The sequence below is a fragment of the Drosophila miranda genome, chromosome 2, assembly GCF_003369915.1.
Source record: "Drosophila miranda strain MSH22 chromosome 2, D.miranda_PacBio2.1, whole genome shotgun sequence".
NCBI lineage: Eukaryota > Metazoa > Arthropoda > Insecta > Diptera > Drosophilidae > Drosophila > Drosophila miranda.
In genome coordinates this window covers 21,718,756-21,739,120 of record NC_046675.1, presented here as the reverse complement: position 1 = coordinate 21,739,120, position 20,365 = coordinate 21,718,756, and the positions used below count along the sequence as shown (strand labels likewise).

Genomic DNA, 20,365 nt, shown 5'->3' with positions numbered 1-20,365 from the left:
AGGATGTACAAACAACAACAGTAGCAAATGTCCCATGTCCGGTGGGTGAAGAAGTTTTGAAATGTGTGATACTTGATTCAATTGAAAGGCAAATACTTTTGTGGACAAGTGTGACCCGAAGGCCAATTGATGGAATTGATTTCTGAACATACTTGTGATACCCTTGTTCCAGTTTGAGTACTGAAATATAAAAAATATATTGATATATTGGAACTGTTAGTGACCTGAGTCCTTTATTGTGCCCATTAACATTATTTTTCTTAGAAATTAATGCTGTTTTATTGTGTGACAATCTTAATAATTCACTTCCAAGTATCTTTAGGGTATGTCATTTTATGGTCAGACTTTTTAAACTAACTCTAGATCATTGCCTTACCCTTATAAATGATAGTAAATACTAGAAGCTAAATTTAAGTTTTGCATATCAATTAAAGTCAAACAAAATAATGTCAAAAGAGCGATTCATGCACCAAGAATTTAATAAAGAATTTGGAAAGTATTTCAAGGGGATTCTCTTGGAGTGACTCATTTCTGCAGTTCTTAAGATTTGAAAGGGGCAATCCTTAGAAAAACCTTGTCAATTTCAATTAAGACATTATCTTTATCAACAAATTATGTCATTTAGTTTATAATAATTATGTTTAACAAAAAATACATTAAACAAAAGAGTGAATATAATTGATGAAGTATATTCCTAAATATTGCTAATGTTTCTACCATTTAAGCCAAAATAAGTTTATATCTAATATTACAATTTATACATCAGTAAATTCTTAAATATATCTAAGAAAAATGAACTTAATTTAACAAAACTTGCACTTTATCACTTTTCACTTTAATAACTATCTGTTTTCGTTGTACATTGAACCACACAAACCTCTCTAGAACCGAATTTGTCCTTAAAGCTAATGTAAAACAAATTCGGATCTACAGGGTAGACGTGGAGCAAACTTGAGAGCCAAAAAAACTGCCTGCAGAGGACGGGGTGTGGAGCCCGGTGCCATGCCCGAAGGCGCCAAGAGGTGAGCAATCAGGACTGGAAAAAAAGTGAAAATATTAATAAATATTTTATATGCTAGGTTTTGTGAGGGGGTATAATTTCGTTGGGGAGTTACGCCGTGAAGGAACAAATTACATGCGCCTAGACCAAATTATATTTATCGTGCCACACGTGATGCGACGGCAACCGCCGTTTCCTTTCATTGTTGCCAACGTCGCCATCGCCATCGCCGTCGCCTGGCGAAATTATGAAATGACCCATAAAGGTGATTACAAAGCTCACTGTTGCCGGCCAATTAAACCCGAGGCATGTTCGAGGTCCGTGTCGATGTCGATGTCCGTGTCCAGAGTCACGAAACGGCACCCGTGAGCCGGCAACCGCCGTCTCTTCACTCTCGCTGCCAAACCCAAACTGAGACTAGGCCCCCAACGAATGGTGACCAGGTGGATGGCGTACAAGATTAGGCGACACAGACCCAAAAAGAATGAATACAGAAAGTAATTCCATTCCTTATCGGAAGACGCGGCGATAAGATAAGACCGCACTGATAGTTCGTTCAAGTAATAGTATCTCTGCCTGGGTTCCCGGTGTCTTCTGTCTTCTGTCTTTCGTGGTGTGCTTAGTGTTCCATGTATCTAATTGATTGCTCGCGGATTATGGCACTTTCTTGTGTGATAAAAATATACTGAAAATTGGATAGACAAGAAAACACATTTAATGAATGATAGATTTGGTGTACGGTAGCGGTCTTTTGTTTGCACTGAAATCAATCAGGTTGCTGATTCCTTGGCTCGTCAGTAGTGGCCTTCTCGTAAGCCCTTCGACCCCAGCCAGTCGCCAGTCGACAGTCGGCAGTCGGCAGTAATTTGTTTGTAAAGTCTTCCTTCTACAGTTAGGCGCCAGTTCCGTAAGCCTTCTTCTGCTCCACTTTTCCGCGTGATGATGATGATGATTCAGCATAAGCCCCCTGGGTAAGGACTGCTGAGTAATGGTATGAGCGGGGGGTACTTCTGCCAGATGACTCTCTCTCTCTCTCTCTCCCTCTGCCTCTGTCAATGTGCGTCCTGTCCTGTAATGAAATTTCAATTAATTAATGACTTTTTAGCATTATTCATTAGCACTAAACGGAGCCTAAGCTGCCACAGAGTCAAAAACCTTTTCGTGCTCGGGTCTTGGATATCCTAGATCCTGGGGTAGGCGGTTACCCTAGAAATCCCCCGGATTAAGCCCCGTAAATGGCAACAAATCTTGCGTAAACAAAGGAAAGAGGACCAAAGCATTTGACTTTGCACACCCTCTAGCCAGCCAGCTCTCTCTCTCTTTCTCTCTCTCAGTCACAGTCTGTCTCTTTTTGGTGCCTCTTTGTCTGCGGGCCGTCCGCCTGGTGGTTGTCCTTTTTGCAGCCTCAATATGGCTGCTCTGCTGGATAGCCATAGCCCCGGAGCAAGAGAGAGAGAGAGAGAGCCAGGACCAGGACTCTCTCTCTCCAAATTTGTGTACACATACAATCCACAAAAGAGCAAAGAGGGATGGATGATAGAGAAGGGTAGCTATAGATGGAAAGAGAAAGAGAAGATGGCGAGCGAGTCGTTAGGGTGAAGGACCAGGCCGAAGGGCAGCTGGAAGTCTCTCTCAATTTGTGGTGGGTTTTCGGGTACGATCGCACGTCTGTTCTTAACAAAACTGCTGCTCTAAATAGCCCTAATTTCTTGGCCTTGACTAAATTAACGCCGTTTCGCCAAAAACCTGGAAATTTGCGAATAACATGCCTTACATCACCACCTCGGACAGACACCCTCCCGCCTCGTACTCCAGCCTTAGATTGATTCCCTGCTAATTGATTTCACGTGGCCCAAAGTTAACACATTTTTCTCCCCTTCCCCGCATATTTTATTGACACAAACGCAAATTGCCAGGAAATAAACATGCTCAAAGGCTTTTTACCCACTCCGATCATGCGAACATAGCGTAAATATTGGGGTTTATTAAATATATTAACAAATAATAATTTGTATTATGGCCGTGTTGTACAGTCATGCTTGGACAGAGGCTAATGATGGTTGGGAGGGGTTTTATTTTTAGATAAAACGTAAGGGAGAAATATTTCCATAAACAACAAACATGTCCAGAGGCTAAAAGATTGACATACTGTGGAAAAAAAGCTTGCACGAGTGTTGGTTTATTATTAAGAGTGCCCAGTGTTGAGTAAGTAACTAAAAAGGGTTACATTTCAGATTGAAAGATCTTCAAATCTTTTTTTTGGATAGGAATTTGATAGGAAAAACGACTCATTTTAATCGTAGGCAATTCTAATACATTTCCTTAGCATTTTTAACTAGTCATTATATCTATGTATAAGAAGTCGATTTCTCATTGAAGAATATTTTCGTTTTACTTTGAAGCTTCCAAACCACTTTTAAAGCTCTTTTCTGTTGTATTTATAAGCCAAATTGATTAATTAATTTGCTCATTTCATTGATATAAATATCGGTAGTATTATCTGTAATTGATAAACATGATGTATGAGCTGGTAAACTATTTTTTCGGCAGCTCTTTGAAATTTAGTTCTACTATTCAGGTAGCAACAATCCACTTTCCTTGAACACAAAAATCACTCAATCAGTGTGTTATTTAATGATAAAATATTCCCGCTCCCTCCAGATGGACATGATATGAAATGCAGCGACATAAAAGAGAGGAAGGAGAGAGACGAGAGACCCCAAAGAGTCGATCCCCGTCTGGCATGGAACGGAAGTTCCGCGAAAGTACACAAAAGGCGAGTCAAGAATGCGTATATCCCCCGTGGCAGACCCCTGACCAGACCCAGACCCAGACACCTCCTCTGCCCACTAGCATATCCCCTGGACAACAGACCCATAAACCATTGAGCCGCGCCACCAGAGAGCACCAGAGAACACCACTACACAAAGGGGCAATGACTGTGTAAATTTTTCGCAATGTTGCTTTTAACACTCGAAGACAACTTCGCACATAAATCACAGAACCACTGGGTGACGGCTGATGGGTGGGGGGAGGAGATCATTTACCTGGCTGCCCTGCCCTGCTCTGCCCCCGAGTGCAGCATGGTCAGGGTGCAATTTTCCATCGAGCATTGCCCCACTGTACCGGCGAGGGGCTCTACCATATTGTTGTTTGCAGCAACGCAACGGACACTGAGAGCTTGAGAGGCCAAGGTTGTTTCAGTTTACTGAATAATATTATTATTCTCTGCTCTTCGCTGTTTCCATCTTTCGCGCTATTCGCGGCGAAAAATTGAGAGCTAGAGAGACAGGTAGAAACGGAGAGACGAGACAGAAAGAAGAATGAAAATAAAGAGAAAATGATATTACGAAAACCCCGCGGTTGTATTTATATTTTTTTTGAACCTGCCCAAGTTTGCGGCATTTTGTATCTTTGTATCTGTATCTTTATTTGTGTGTTCGCGTATGGGTATGGGTATGGGTATGGGCATGGCTATCCCCCTGGATCCCTGGATCACATACCGGTCCCTGTCTGGGAGCTTCTCTGGAGGTTCGTTCTCTTGATGTTGTCGGTGCCTGTTTGTTGTTTACGAAAATACGCGCCTTCCTTTCTGGTTTCTTGTTTTTATTTTTATTTTTGTTACCTTTTCCCTCTCCTTTCCGCAGTTTTGTATTTTATTTCTTTTTAGTGTCTTAATTTATCTTTACGTCGGGGCTTAATGAAAATGCGCGGGTAATTCTTGTCTGTGTTCTCTGGGGGTTCTCCCTGTGGATATAGAGTGCACAATACTCTGAGGGTTCCCTCTGTGGACATACGAGTATAGATTGCAAGCTCCCTCTCCCCCTCTCTCTCTCTCTCTCTCTTTCCTCCTTTCAAGACAGCTGCATTTGCCCAGTTGATTGTTTGGAAAATTTGCATGAAATTCCAATAAATATGTCATATTGCAGTCACTCGAAAATGGGTGGAAAGAAGTTCCCACCTCAATTCGATTCCCCTCAGGGTTGTTGTTGATAATGTTGATTGGGGGTTGGGGTTGTGGGGTGTTTTTTCTGGCTATGCTAATTCGATAGGGAATTGGATAGCATTGGAAAAATTAACCATATACAGCATGTGGCATGGCATGTTTGAATTCTTGGGGTAAATTCAATTCTTAGGGGGATTTTGTATGGTTATCAAGTCGTGTTCACAAATTTTGTGGGAATTTGCTTAGTCACTGTTTTTTAGCTTGTTCTTTCATTTACTCATTCATTGAAACTGCATTTAAATGCATATATTTTCACACAACTTATGCAACATAACCTCATTTGGTGACCCATTGACACAGAACTGGCGTCACCAAAGCCACCAAAGCTGTATTTTCGCTGACTTCTTGCTGATTTGAATTTTAAAATGCTCTGCCCTGCTAGCCGCTTATACATATTTATAAGAGGACACACAATTCCCAGTCCAATCTCTTAAGAATTCACATCTTATCAGTTTTTCTCACTCTCTTGGTAAAAGTTTTAATTGCTCCTTTTAAAGATTGAATAATTATCCGCGAAACAGCATCATAGCCCTATCAAACAGATATCTACACCATAAAGATATTCCAAGCAAACAGGTCTCGTCATCATCCATACAAAATTAGTCATAAACTACAAAAAGATACTCGAACTGGCATGAAACTTGGGGGAGATTTCGATATAATATAATCATAATAATCAAGACAGCGCACAAATGCATAAAGTAGCAATAAAAGTTGGTTGTTTTTTTCCAGTGTGACCCAGCAAGTTTTTTTTAATTTCAATGATATTCTCATTTTGGCTATTAGTCAGTTGCCGTTTTGGTATTGCTGAACAATTTGCATACAACAACAAAATTGGAAAATGGGTTTATTTTCCAAACATTAGGGGAACTGCTTGGACTGAACCGTTTTGACCTTAGCCAGAAAATGTGGAGAGCTTAAGAAGGGGTGCCATATCGCCATATTGCTGCCTGCGCATCGCCGAACCTCGAAGTTTACGCACCTTACGCGCAACCACACTCAATGTATGCACAGATGTACCACAGATGTACATCCCCCGGTATGTACGCATTAAGTGCAGCCGCTGCATCCACAGCGTCCTCGGGTTGGGTCAACGTCATCATCATCATCATCTTCATCTTCATCAGCATCGCCAACTCTATATCGCCAACTGCAGATGCTGCCAATCCCAGCCCCAGTCCGCAGAGCCACTCTCCTCTCCTCCGTTGCCTCCTTCCAGCTTAACACTTTGCCACTGCCGTATCTGTATCTTCATCATCATGATGATGGGGTCCCTCTTGCGCCTGTAGATGCGTTGCCTCTGAAGCTCCTTTTGCTTCTAGGGTTGGGGTGTTCTTTTTTGGGGTTTATGGAGCAGCTGTCGCCGCCTCTTGTGCACCCCGCCCCTCTAATATTTCGGTATACTACTTAACCCATGCACTAAATGGCGGGACAAGTGTTTCCCGGCCCCCGCCGAAATGGTGCACGTGGGTACGAGTACTTCTAGGGTGGCTCTCCGGGGGTGGGCTTTGGTAGTTATTGTTGCTGCTGTTCATGCCACTGATAGCGCGACAACGAGGTTGAAATTCGGTTTTCTTATTTCTTTTTTGTGCCGTTCTCCTGCTCCTGGGGGGGGGGGAGGGGGGGGGGGTGGAGAGGGGTGGGAAGTTTGCGTTCGGTTTTCTGCGCAAATGAAAAGTGGATGAAAGGAGAGCTTCAACCGCTCCGGCTTCTGCCTCTGCCTTTGCACATTTCCGGGCGCGCGACACTCACACCAATACAGAAACGCGAACATACACACTCAGAGACAGGGGAGACACACAGATAGACACACATATACATACAGAGGCGACGACGAGTCAAAACGAGGACAGGCGCAGAGGCTTTGGAAATGGCAATTGACTCTAGCACCCCCTTACGCTCCTGTGCCACTAAGTCTACCCCACTCCCGCCTCCACCATTCTTTCCACACCTCACACCCTGCCCCACTCACTCCCTCTCTCTCTCTCTCCCTCGCGCCTGTCTGTGGCACATGCGTACGAGTGTGTCCTTTGGCTCTGACTTTGGCGTTTAATCGTTTTTTCGGCGAATTTCCATTTAATAAAGTGTAATTTTCAAAACATACCTGATTGAAACCAATATTAAACATTAAATCCTTGCCATTGTCTGGCTTTTAAAAGTATAAACCTTTTTATCACTAGGATGTTTTTTAAATGAGGTTTTTTGTAGCACTTTTTGCACCGTTTAGCGTTTTTTTCGCTTTATTTTTTGCAGGCATGTTAATGAATGGCCCTGAATGAGGGCCTGATCCCAGGGCCGTCGCAGAATCCTGCAGGATAATGGTTGCTGCTCTGCTGCTGCGACGACGTCAGCTGCGTAGCGACGGGCGGGTGGAAGATAGCAAAACCGGGCCGTCCCGTTGAATGTTCCGCTACGCTCGGCGTCAAATTTCAAAGTGAAGTCGACTCTGAGAGCAGCAGAGACGTCGACCCACCAGGCCGCACCGCAAGGCCGCCGCACTACAGCCAGAGCCAGAGCCACAGCCACAGTCAGCTCTCGGGCCAAAGGCATGCTTTTGCTGCCAAAGTTGATAACAGCCATAATGCTCGCTCGCTCGCTCTCTCTCTCTCTCTCTCTCTCTCTCTCTACCGTTGCGTGTGTGTGTCCATTAGCAAGAGCGAGAGAGAACCAGAATGAGCTGCAAAAGAGAGCAGCTCGCTCTCGGCTTCCACTCGAAGAAATACTCGTAATACGTCAGCAACTGTTGATAAATGGTGGATTTTATGCGATCTTAGATTGGAAAAGAAGATAGAGAAAGATTACTCTACATTTGATATCAAGATAATTTTAAGTCTTAAAAGAAAAGAAACCGGAAGAATTTTCAAGTGAATACGTTTCAAAGAGTGGAGAACAGATCGGAAAAGAATTAAGATGTTTTTGAAGTTAAGATTAAATATTTAAAAATTAACTGAATCTTATTCTTGAAGAGTTGAAGAATCCTTTTTTCATCCTCCACAATGATGTATTTTATTTGTTCTATGATTAAGTTCTGTTCTATTAGCAACTTGGCAAGAATGTCGGCATGGAATATTTACAGAAATATGCAATTTTTCAGAATAAATGAAAAGTATAAATAACTGTGGAAAGTTGTTTTATCATCTAATTTCTCTAAAAACTTCAGAATATTTTAAAATGTCCTAAATTTTCCATATACGGCTTAAATCATGTTTTGTTATATATATTATAAATTCAAAGTAAAGAGGTTGTCTAATATAGAATGTTCCCTGCATTTCTGATATTTCTTTGGGTTTAACATTCGCAAAGTAAACTCTTACCAGCAAAATAGATTCCTGAATGCCTTCAAAATTTTTACCAGTGCACCAACTCCTGTTCCTTCATTTTACAGGCCGTGACATCGCTTTACACACGCAATCCCAAATGTCTGACTTTTTGTGGGAGAGAGGACATAGAAACAGCTCATTTGTAGACATTTTGTGGATTCTATTTCCACTGTTTCTGAAATTGCCCAATACATTCTCGTCCTGACAGGATACCCTGACTGGGACCCTCAGCTCTCTTAGCAATTTACGAGGGCCAGCTCTCTCTCTCTCTCTCTCCGGACCTTCATCTTTTACCCTGTAGCCATGTCCATGTCCACTCTCCACGAGTCAATGAAACTTCTTTGTTGTTCCTCTCCCGAAGCGACTGCAGAATGCTCCGCGTGTTTTGAGAATGAAATCAAAGTGGGATATTTAAAGCCTCATTAATCAGGACCTCTGCTTCGCCCAAGGAAAGTTCTGGCTTTGTCCACGAGAGCGACTTCAAGAGGCGCTGAGTGCCCCTTTCATGGGGTGGAGATTAAAGTTGTTGGAGAGGGTGGAGTCGGACTCGGACTCGGAGACTGGGCGAAGATGCGCTCGTTAAATTCAAATTTGTTGCATTGATAATTACACAGATAATACCCAATAAAGGCGGAGGAGGACAACATTAAATATAGTAATTATGAAAGCCGATCAAAGCTAATATTTCAATTATGGGTTTTGCCGGAAAGTATCAGAGGAAAATGTAGTTTAATATGGTTTTAAATATACTAGATTTATCTTTTGGATTGATAGATAAATTATGAATGCATTAAAGTTTGCTGTAAAATGAATATGTATGCACTCAATCCAACTAATTTCAGCTGAAAATCGATTCTGCATTGGTACTTATGACCACCTTTGACACGAGTATAAAATTGAGTATAATATACTGTCTTAATATGGTTCTAAAATACGTTTCTCTGTTATATTATTTTGTTTAATCTTAGATTATTCCTCAATATGGCTTACACAGCTTAAAAACTAAGCTTCTCTATCCATTTTAAAGCTATTTCGTTTTTCAGAAAAACTAATTCACATACTTTTCCGTACATTTTCCACACCACCAAACCGTCAAAAAGATGCAAAGATATCCGAAATATTTGTCATACGCCATTTCTTTATTTCCCGGAGCGCTGTCATAAAGAACCCAACCCAAAAAATATTGAGAAAATGAGCAACGCAAGCTGTTCTGTTCTTTAGTTCTAACGAGGAAAATCTATAGCTCGGGTTCCATTGTTTCTTTGGCATTTGCCATTTTTTTTAATTTATGACCCATATTTCCTACGTTTTTCGTTTTCCTTTTTTTATGCAACGCCTCTCTACCTGAGGCCGAGAGGCCAACAGGTAACCGGCCGGATTTAATGGTCGTAGCCTTGATATATTTGCCAAACGATACGAAAATTTCTCTGTAGCATATCAAGCTCCTATCATATCTCATCTAATTTCATCCGACGTCATGGAACAGTTTCGAAAGATCTCTTGACTTTGGTTTATCAACTAAATATTTGAGTTTATTTTGTAGATTAACAGGCCGACCCACAGGCCGGACCGGACCCGGACCGGGCCTAATGTACACCCAACGTTTTCCTGCCTTTCCCCCGGAATGGGTCTCTGGTTTTATTGTTGCATCGTGAGTGGCCAAACTCTGCTGCCGTGGCAATTTGATGATTTGTCGTAATGAATGCTAATTAAACGCATTCGTTTCTAGTTCACTTGCCAGCATCCGAATACGCTGCTAAATCGACCAGATATACGTTTGCTGTTTGGTATTGGTATGTACTCTCCTCTCCTCCTTTGTCTGGCTGTGCCTTCATCTGGTGCTTCGTTTTTAGCGGGGTAGGAAAGTGTGTCAAAAATTCTTAGGCGTATCCACACAGCCAGCAAGCAGCGCTCTTCTCTCCTACATATGTATATGCCGTCGGAGTTTAACAAACATCCGTACACTACACTCAGCCACAGTTTCCGACACAGAGAGACAGCGAGAATTCTAGATACAGATACAAATGCCGTCGGAACAGAGACCCCGCATAGATACAGATAGCTGTGTATGTACAGCACACAATTTGGGTATATCCACGATGTCGGCAGTGAAGTAAATGGAAACGCAAATAAAAGGTGCTAATTTCATGAGGGTTCAATTAGACGCTGGCGGCCCAACTGGCTGCTGCTGTACGATTTCTTTTCTTCGCGGTGGTTAGCGCAGTGCGACTAGTTGAAACTGAACCATACTAAATGTATCCAAAAACAAATATGATCCAGTTTCATTTTGCAATCCATTGTCAAGCGGTAATGTGAACAAATTTGCGCTTGAAGCAAAAAAAAGCAAAAAGTAGGTCGCCCGAGCAGGGACTTGAACCCTGGACCCTTGGATTAAAAGTCCAATGCTCTACCGACTGAGCTACCCGGGCATGTGACGGAGGGAAGCCACAACGCCAATATAGTGTAAGGCCGAAAGCTCACGCTCGAAACATATTTCCGCGTGAAAGCATTCTTGATTCTAATTCTACCTGCCTACATTTCCTTGAAAGTCGAATTTATTATAAAACAACAAATCCACAAATCCAAATAAAAAGTTTGATAAGAAGGAATGTCTGTCACACCAAAAATATTTGGACATTTCGTTTCTTGCAATCCTTTCGGCTCCTTAAGGACACACAAAATACAAATTTGGAGTAGCAAAAAGATTGCGGTCCAACCATGTTGGTGGGCTGGAAACGGCAGTTCACTCCGGTACGCTATCCCACTACTGCCTACCACGGGAACTCTTGGCTGCTGGTTTTCACCCCTGGCCCGGTTCATCCCTCCTTAGCCAACCTGAATGCCGCGGACTCCTCCATGGCACCCATATTGATGGCAAGCTTAGTGCGGACGTTCCGTCAACATGAGCTGGTCCGTTACACAGTGATTCCCAGCCTCAGGCCATCCCACAATCTGACCTCACAGAAGCGTGATTACAGAAGATGCCAACCTTCCAGTCGGAGCTCTGATGTCTAACATTGCACTATGTGTCACTTTTATTGATTTGGCTTTTATTAAAACTGCCTTAGCGACTAATGAACTGCTCTATCGGCGGAAAGTCGTTGTAGATTGCCTGCTTTGTTTGCATATAAGCAGTTCAGTAGTGAACTGCTCTATCGATAGCGAACTGCTGCCAACCATATTTTCCAACCATAAATATTAGTGGTTCTTGCACATAATATACAAGCAGTTCATTCTCGTTAAGTGAAAGACAAACTTTTTAACGAATATATAATAGAAAATTGTGAATTTTAGAAACTAAACAAAATAAAATGTCAAATAAACTGAAAAAAAGAAAAAAGTTAAATCGCCCGAGCAGGGACTTGAACCCTGGACCCTTGGATTAAAAGTCCAATGCTCTACCGACTGAGCTACCCGGGCATTCAATCAACGCTTGCCAAAGTACTAACAAAACCAACGTTCTTATCTCATTTTGATGACGTGGAATAAGTATTTTTAGTTTGAAAAAGTATTTCTCTAAATCGAGAATAATAACTAAATATGAATACTGCAATGATTAAGAGCAAGCAAAAATAAATCGCCCGAGCAGGGACTTGAACCCTGGACCCTTGGATTAAAAGTCCAATGCTCTACCGACTGAGCTACCCGGGCATATAAATTTGCGGTGCAAAAAGGCCCTGAAAATCGAATCCTTTGATTTTGTGAAACCGTTCTTATTCCTTCGAAGAGGATACCTTCCGGAACTAAGTTCCTTAAGTACCTTGTAGCTGGACCCTACCTTCTAGGACCTACCCTTCTATCTGCAAACACCCAATCGAAAAACAAGTTAACTAGCATCAATGTTTGGTTAGATTATCACTATAGTCAAGAAATACATCTTAAGACAGACAATTACTGTGGATTCTGCACGACATTGTATTTCAAAAGAGTTGTAAGGAAAAAGGTGCCATTCATTATCATAGTGACCGATAATATCAGTTTCTTGTAATGCAAAAATGTCCGTTAGTCCGTGTTATATGTACAATAGCATACAGTGAAATGTGGACAATCAAAAGAAGTGATTTTCTTTGTTTTATAAAGTTTTGTACGGAATTGTACGGGAAAATTCATTGAAGGTTTTCAATCCGGAAATAAAATTGTTCTGTGAATATTGCAGAGTATGAAATGTTTTGGGTCTCTGCTTTCATATTAATTGTTCTTCATGATTTGCTAAAGATTCTCGATCGGATTAAAACCAGGAACATTACCCGGCCAGTCCAATGTCCTAATTTCCACTATTGATAAATATTATTTTAGCTAATAGAACCCATCCCTGGAAAAATCAAATTTTTTGAATGTATCATTACACAATCCAATAACAAAGTTTAAAAAAATATGCCTGACCAATCTTGCTCGGTTTTTGCGACGATCATTTGTCATGCTTTCCCACCAAACTCCGTTTATCAATTAAAAATGTTTAGTGTCAAAAGTGGTGATATCGGTACCTACCGACTGAATAATTTGACTTCTAATATCTTATGCCATTTTGAACCGATTTTAGATGCTGAAGTGTTTAAGAATACGATAATTCTTTCATAATCTCTTGAGATGGTCTTTTACCGAACAGCGTGCAAAAACAAATTTTTTCTGACCCCAATTTGTGGCTAAACTGGATGTGTGTGTAGTCCAGAAGGAAGCGTTTCCGACCCCATAAATTATTTTTATTCTTGATCATCATCAATAGCCGAGTCGATAGAGCCATGTTTGTCTGTCCGTCCCGATGAGCGCCTAGGGCTCAGAGACTATAAGAGCTAGAGCAACGATATTTTGTATCCAGACTGCCGAATCTGGATCAGACCGGATTATTGTTATAACCAAAAGGAACAAATAAACTTTCAGTGGCTAGTTCTGACTGATTTTCTGTCTCTCTCGCCCGCACTCTTTGTCGCTAAATGTATGCGGAGTCTGCCGGAGGAGAGCCATACTGACAAAGTATCGGGTGTAAATGTAAGATATTATTTAGAGTATTGTTTATTCGTATTATTATCGCGGTGCTCTGGAATTTGTGATTACAAAAGTTCCTAAGGTTACGGCTTATTTCTGCTGATTTTCTGCTGCTGCTTGAGTCGCGTCCGTATGCTGGTGTTCTCTCTTTCGACTGACTTTCTCGGTTTCCCTTCTTCTCTGCTGTTGCTGCTTATCAGCTGTTCATCTTCTGCTGTTATCACTGCTGTTGATCTGCTGTCCATCTGCTGTTGATCTTCCGTTACTGCTGTTAACCACTGCTCCCTCAATGGGCCAGCTTTCCCTTTCATTCTTATATAAATGTAGAGTTGCGGTCGCAGCAGCAACTCACAACGTTATCCCTCGCTATAATTTATTTTAATAAAAATGAGAAATAACACTTGATCTATGATTCAATACCTTTCATGGCCTTCAAGGTCAAATATTATAGATCCTATACAACTTGGTGTTGTAGGCCCTGTGCCGCTGCTCACAACGTTCCCGCTCATTTTGTTCTAAGAATCTCTTCAAAGCTATGGTTTTTCTTATCGTATTTGCTGGCTGGTAGACTGGCTGCCTGGCTGACACATAAAATGTTAATATTGTAAAATGGCACCTCAAGATAAAAAATTCGTTGTCGAAATTATGCATTTTATTAATGATTTTCCCTTCCTTATATACTTATATACTGTGCTTAATACATTGGATTGGTTACTATGGGAGATTTTCCCGGAACATGCAGATTTCTAAGCACTAAGACTTAAAGATATAGGATTGAAACATTTGCTGAGAAAACGAGGGGGAACGTTGTGAGTTGCTGCTGCGACCACAACTCTACATTTATACCCGATACTTAGACAGTATGGCTCTCCTACGTCAGACGGCACTAACATAGAACGACAAAGATTGCGTGCGAGGGAGACAGAAAATAAGTCAGAACGTTTCGTCGGGCGCTGCGTAGTGATCTGATCCAGATTCGGCAATCTGGTAGATATGGATTGTGCGTTCTTAATATTCTCTTGTCTTAAAAATTGTGGAGGCCACAGATTTTCGTCTTTTGTGGGGTCGGAAGGGGGTGGGGGAAAACTTTGAAATAAACTTGTAAGAGTAAGATCTAACAGGAGTGTGGATACCAAATTTGGTTGCTCTAGCTTTTATGGTCTCTGAGATCTAGGCGCTAATTTTCAGCGATATGCACAGCCGACCATGAAAGAGGCAGAGCGAGTGGGAATGAAATTGTTTTCTTTATTCTGGCTATAATATTGATACGATGTGGTTCAGATCTAGTCAAGAAGATATAGTCATAGTCTACGATTCTGAATTGACATATGAATGACATATTACAGAAGTCTGGATACAAAATGTCGCTGCTCTAGCTCTTATAATCTTTAAGCCCTAGGCGCTTATAGGGACGGACAGACAGACGGGGCTCAATCGACTCGGCTATTGATGCTGATCAAGAATATATATACTTTATGGGCTCGGAAACAATCCCCCTGGACGTTATACACATCCATTTTCACCACAAATCTAATATATGTATGTACGCCTACACTCATTTTAAGTATCTTGATTTTTATTGAATAATTATTATTTTTGATTTTTATTGTATAATTATTATTATAATTATTATTCTTGATTTTTATTGAATAATTGTTATTTTTTATTTTTATTGAATAATTGTTAATATAATTGTTATTCTTGTTTTTTTTTGAATAATCGTTATTATAATTGTTATTTTTTATTTTTTTTTTTAATAATTGTTATTATAATTGTTATTCTTGATTTTTATTGAATAATTGTTATTCTTGATTTTTATTGAATAATTGTTATTCTTGATTTTTATTGAATAATTGTTATTATAATTGTTATTCTTGATTTTTTTTGAATAATTGTTATTATAATTGTTATTTTTGATTTTTATTGAATAATTGTTATTATAATTGTTATTCTTGATTTTTATTGAATAATTGTTATTTTTGATTTTTATTGAATAATTGTTATTATAATTGTTATTCTTGATTTTTATTGAATAATTGTTATTATAATTGTTATTTTTGATTTTTATTGAATAATTGTTATTATAATTGTTATTCTTAATTTTTTTTAATAATTGTTATTATAATTGTTATTCTTGATTTTTATTGAATAATTGCTATTATAATTGTTATTCTTGATTTTGATTGAATAATTGTTATTTTTGATTTTTTTTGAATAATTGTTATTATAAATGTTATTATAATTGTTATTCTTGATTTTGATTGAATAATTGTTATTCTTGATTTTTATTGAATAATTGTTATTATAATTGTTATTCCTGATTTTGATTGAATAATTGTTATTTTTGATTTTTTTTTTAATAATTGTTATTATAATTGTTATTATAATTGTTATTCTTGATTTTGATTGAATAATTGTTATTTTTGATTTTTATTGAATAATTGTTATTATAATTGTTATTTTTGATTTTTATTGAATAATTGTTATTATAATTGTTATTCTTAATTTTTTTTTTAATAATTGTTATTATAATTGTTATTCTTGATTTTTATTGAATAATTGTTATTCTTGATTTTGATTGAATAATTGTTATTTTTGATTTTTATTGAATAATTGTTATTATAATTGTTATTATTGATTTTTATTGAATAATTGTTATTTTTGATTTTTATTGAATAATTGTTATTATAATTGTTATTCTTGATTTTTATTGAATAATTGTTATTATAATTGTTATTTTTGATTTTTATTGAATAATTGTTATTATAATTGTTATTCTTAATTTTTTTTTAATAATTGTTATTATAATTGTTATTCTTGATTTTTATTGAATAATTGTTATTTTTGATTTTTATTGAATAATTGTTATTATAATTGTTATTCTTGATTTTTATTGAATAATTGTTATTCTTGATTTTTATTGAATAATTGTTGTTTTTGATTTTTATTAAACAATTGTTATTATAATTGTTATTTATTATTTTTTTTTGAATAATTGTTATTCTTGATTTTTATTGAATAATTGTTATTATAATTATTATTCTTGATTTTTATTGAATAATTATTATTTTTGATTTTTATTGAATAATTATTTTTATAATTATTATTCTTGATTTTTATTTAATAATTATAATTTTTGATTTTTATTGAATAATTATTATTTTAGATTTTTATTGTTTTTGCTTAAAATAAAACTCAAACGAGGGGGAACGTTGTGAGTTGCTGCGGAGACCGCAACTCTACATTTATACCCGATACATAGTCAGTATGGCTCTCCTCCGGCAGACGCCGCTAATATTAAACGACACGACAAAGAGTGCGTGCGAGAGAGACAGAAAATCAGTCTGAGCGTGACGTCGGGCGCTGCGTAGCCACTGCAAATTGATTTCTTGCGTTTGGCTACAAAATGATCCGATCTGATCCAGATTCAGCAATCTGATAGATATGGTCATTATCTATGATTCTGCGTTTTTAGTTTTCTCGAATGTGCAATATTGTGGATGCAACAGATTTTCGTCCTTTGTGTGGGCGGAAGGGGGATGGGCGAAATTTTGAGATACACGTTTTATAGTGAGATCTAACAGAAGTGCGGATACCAAATTTGGTTACTCTAGCCTTAATAGTCTCTGAGATTTGTGGATGAGAGATTTTCGTCCTTTGCGGGGGCGGAAGGGGGTGTGGCGAAATTTGGACACGAAACGGTCAAGGTCCGATATCACAGGAGTGTGGATACCAAATTTGGTTGCTCTGGCTCTTATAGGTTCTGAGATCCTTGAACTCATATTTTGCAATTGGCAAAACCGACCATGAAACCTGTGTGTTAGAGAGAGACAGAGCGAGAAAGAATGAAATTGTTTTCTTGATTCTGGCTATAATAATTATACGATCTGGTTGAGATTTTACACTCTAGAACATATAGTCATCCTTTACGATTCTGCGTTTTTGGTTTTATCGTATCTTTAAAAATGTGGATGCCACAAATTTTCGTGTTTTGTGTGGGCGGAAGTGGGCGGGGCGAAGTTCTGAAATATTTTTGTAGCAGTGACATATCACAGAAGTCTGGATCCAAAACATCGTTGCTCTAGCTCTTATAGTCTCTGAGCACTAGGCGCTGAAGGGGACGGACAGACGGACGGACGGACGGACGGACAGACGGACAGACAGACAGGGGTCAATCGACTCGGCTATTGATGCTGATCAAGAATATATATACTTTATGGGGTCGGAAACGATTCCATCTGGACGTTACACACATCCACTTTTACCACAAATCTAATATACCCCAATACTCATTTTGAGTATCGGGTATAATTATGTATACTAAAGTTACTAGGACAGAAAATAAAATGTTAACGGAAAAAAGTCTACATACTGCGAGGGAATTCCCTTTAATATTCCTAGAAATAGGTGGTAAAAAAGGGAAATCCCCGACTATTTTGACGCCTAGCTCGTTGCCTATCAAGTTTGTGTATTGGGTCTTATTATTACTCTTTTTAAAAAAAAAAAAAAAAAAATGGAAAAAAGGAAGGAAATACAGTCTTTTGTGCGAAATTTGATTATCAGCCTATCATATAGTCAAATTAAGTCGATCCACCGTCCAGACCATCATGCGGAATAACAACAGCAACAATTCCACGGAAAAGAAGAGATCAGGAAGGCCAAAGAAGCTATCGAGTCGCGACGAGAGAAGCAGCCTCAAGGAAGTCATTAAAAACCAGAAGATAAGTGCACCAAAATGGTCGGAACACATCGAAAAGAATTCAGAAGTCATTGTGCACCCGAAATCAATTGCCAATTTTTCGCACAAGGATGGTTTCAAGAGCCGAGTTCCACGAAAGAAACCATTGATTTCCGTCAAGCATGGAGGCGGTAGTGTAATGGTTTGGGACGCTATGGCGTCGCAACTTGGTTTTTTGGAATGGAATATGGATCGCTTCCAGTTTAAGAAGATATTGGACGATTTGAAACCATCGGTGGATACACTGAGCCTGGGAAGCAGTTGGATCTTCCAGCAGGACAATGAACCAAAGCACTCCGCATATGTTGTGCGGGATTGGTTGCTGTATTGTGCCCCAAGACAGCTTCGTTCACCACCCCAATCGAACATCTTTGGGACATTTTAGAAACCGCCTTTATTCGAGCTTGGGTCGAAGTTCCGCCCACAACAGGCTGTAATAGATGCCAATGGTGGACCAACCAAGTATTAAAAATACATATAATAAGTATTAATATTAAGATGAATTTGAAACTAAAATACAAAAGCATAGAGGCTGTATGTAGACTTTTTTCCCATGAATTTGTTATGTTTTTGTTCTTATTGTTGTAAAATTAAAATAAACTAATCTATTAGAACCTCAAATAATGGCGTATCAACTTTTTTGATTTTCATTGCGAAAACCCGAAATATCGTAAAATTGGGGCTGTATGTTGAATTTTTTCCTTATGCTCTAGGCGCTCATAGGGACAGACAGACAGACATGGCTTAATCAATTCGGCTATAGATGCTGATCAGGAATGTATTTATGGGGTCTGAAACGCTTCCTTCTGGACGTTACACACATCAATTTACACCCATATACTCATTTTACGTATCGTAATCGTAATTTAAAAGTATTTGTTTAATAAATCCCTAAAATAATACATAAGCCATGGCCGCATGGGGAGATGAGAGAGTGTCATTGTTGTTACCATAATTATATTTGTTCGATTAGCTGCAGGAGTAGTAAGCGTTGTAACCGTTTAATCTTGAAGTGAAGGGGTGGGATAAAGATTGGACGAAACACTCGATTTCTTTCTTCGCTTTAATTTTTCTGGGAAAATAATAAAAATAGACTTTGAAAAAAGAAAATAAAAATTTGGAGTAGCAAAAGATTGTGGTCCAACCATGTTGGTGGGCTGGAAACGGCAGTTCACTCCGGTACGCTATCCCACTACTGCCTACCACGGGAACTCTTGGCTGCTGGTTTTCACCCCTGGCCCGGTTCATCCCTCCTTAGCCAACCTGAATGCCGCGGACTCCTCCATGGCACCCATATTGATGGCAAGCTTAGTGCGGACGTTCCGTCAACATGAGCTGGTCCGTTACACAGTGATTCCCAGCCTCAGGCCATCCCACAATCTGACCTCACAGAAGCGTGATTACAGAAGATGCCAACCTTCCAGTCGGAGCTCTGATGTCTAACATTGCACTATGTGTCACTTTTATTGATTTGGCTTTTATTAAAACTGCCTTAGCGACTAATGAACTGCTCTGTCGGCGGAAAGTCGTTGTAGATTGCATGCTTTGTTTGCATATAAGCAGTTCAGTAGTGAACTGCTCTATCGATAGCGAACTGCTGCCAACCATATTTTCCAACCATAAATATTAGTGGTTCTTGCACATAATATACAAGCAGTTCATTCTCGTTAAGTGAAAGACAAACTTTTTAACGAATATATAATAGAAAATTGTGAATTTTAGAAACTAAACAAAATAAAATGTCAAATAAACTGAAAAAAAGATAAAAGTTAAATCGCCCGAGCAGGGACTTGAACCCTGGACCCTTGGATTAAAAGTCCAATGCTCTACCGACTGAGCTACCCGGGCATTCAACAAACGCTTGCCAAAGTACTAACAAAACCAACGTTCTTATCTCATTCTGATGACGTGGAACAAGTATTTTTAGTTTGAAAAAGTATTTCTCTAAATCGAGAATAATAACTAAATTTTCAGGCTGCAATGATTAAGAGCAAGCAAAAATAAATCGCCCGAGCAGGGACTTGAACCCTGGACCCTTGGATTAAAAGTCCAATGCTCTACCGACTGAGCTACCCGGGCACTTGGGCCACCCCCGCCATCGCCTTCTTCTCAGAATAATGCCCACCCCAGCATCCCAAACAAAGCCTTGATCAGGAATAAGATGATATCTGGTGGTACATTTTAAAATAGTTTTTATTTTTTTATGCCATATTCATACATGTTTACATATTGGTTTTGTTTTGTTTTGTCATTATATTTGTATGGTTTTTGTGGTTTCATAGTTGAAATTTCCATTTGATTTTCGATTCCATTTTTTT

At 39.0% G+C, this 20,365-nt stretch overlaps 5 non-coding genes across 5 annotated transcripts; all 5 read right to left on the bottom strand.

Moving 5' to 3' along the window:
* Positions 1-10,682: 10,682 nt before the first annotated feature.
* Positions 10,683-10,755, bottom strand: Trnak-uuu. The gene has a single exon. It is a non-coding gene; the product is annotated as a tRNA-Lys (tRNA).
* A 918-nt stretch (positions 10,756-11,673) lies between these two features.
* On the bottom strand, positions 11,674-11,746 carry Trnak-uuu. Its single transcript has one exon. It is a non-coding gene; the product is annotated as a tRNA-Lys (tRNA).
* Positions 11,747-11,904: 158 nt separating this feature from the next.
* On the bottom strand, positions 11,905-11,977 carry Trnak-uuu. The gene has a single exon. It is a non-coding gene; the product is annotated as a tRNA-Lys (tRNA).
* Positions 11,978-19,822: 7,845 nt separating this feature from the next.
* Trnak-uuu lies at positions 19,823-19,895 on the bottom strand. Its single transcript has one exon. It is a non-coding gene; the product is annotated as a tRNA-Lys (tRNA).
* A 158-nt stretch (positions 19,896-20,053) lies between these two features.
* On the bottom strand, positions 20,054-20,126 carry Trnak-uuu. The gene has a single exon. It is a non-coding gene; the product is annotated as a tRNA-Lys (tRNA).
* Positions 20,127-20,365: the final 239 nt, after the last annotated feature.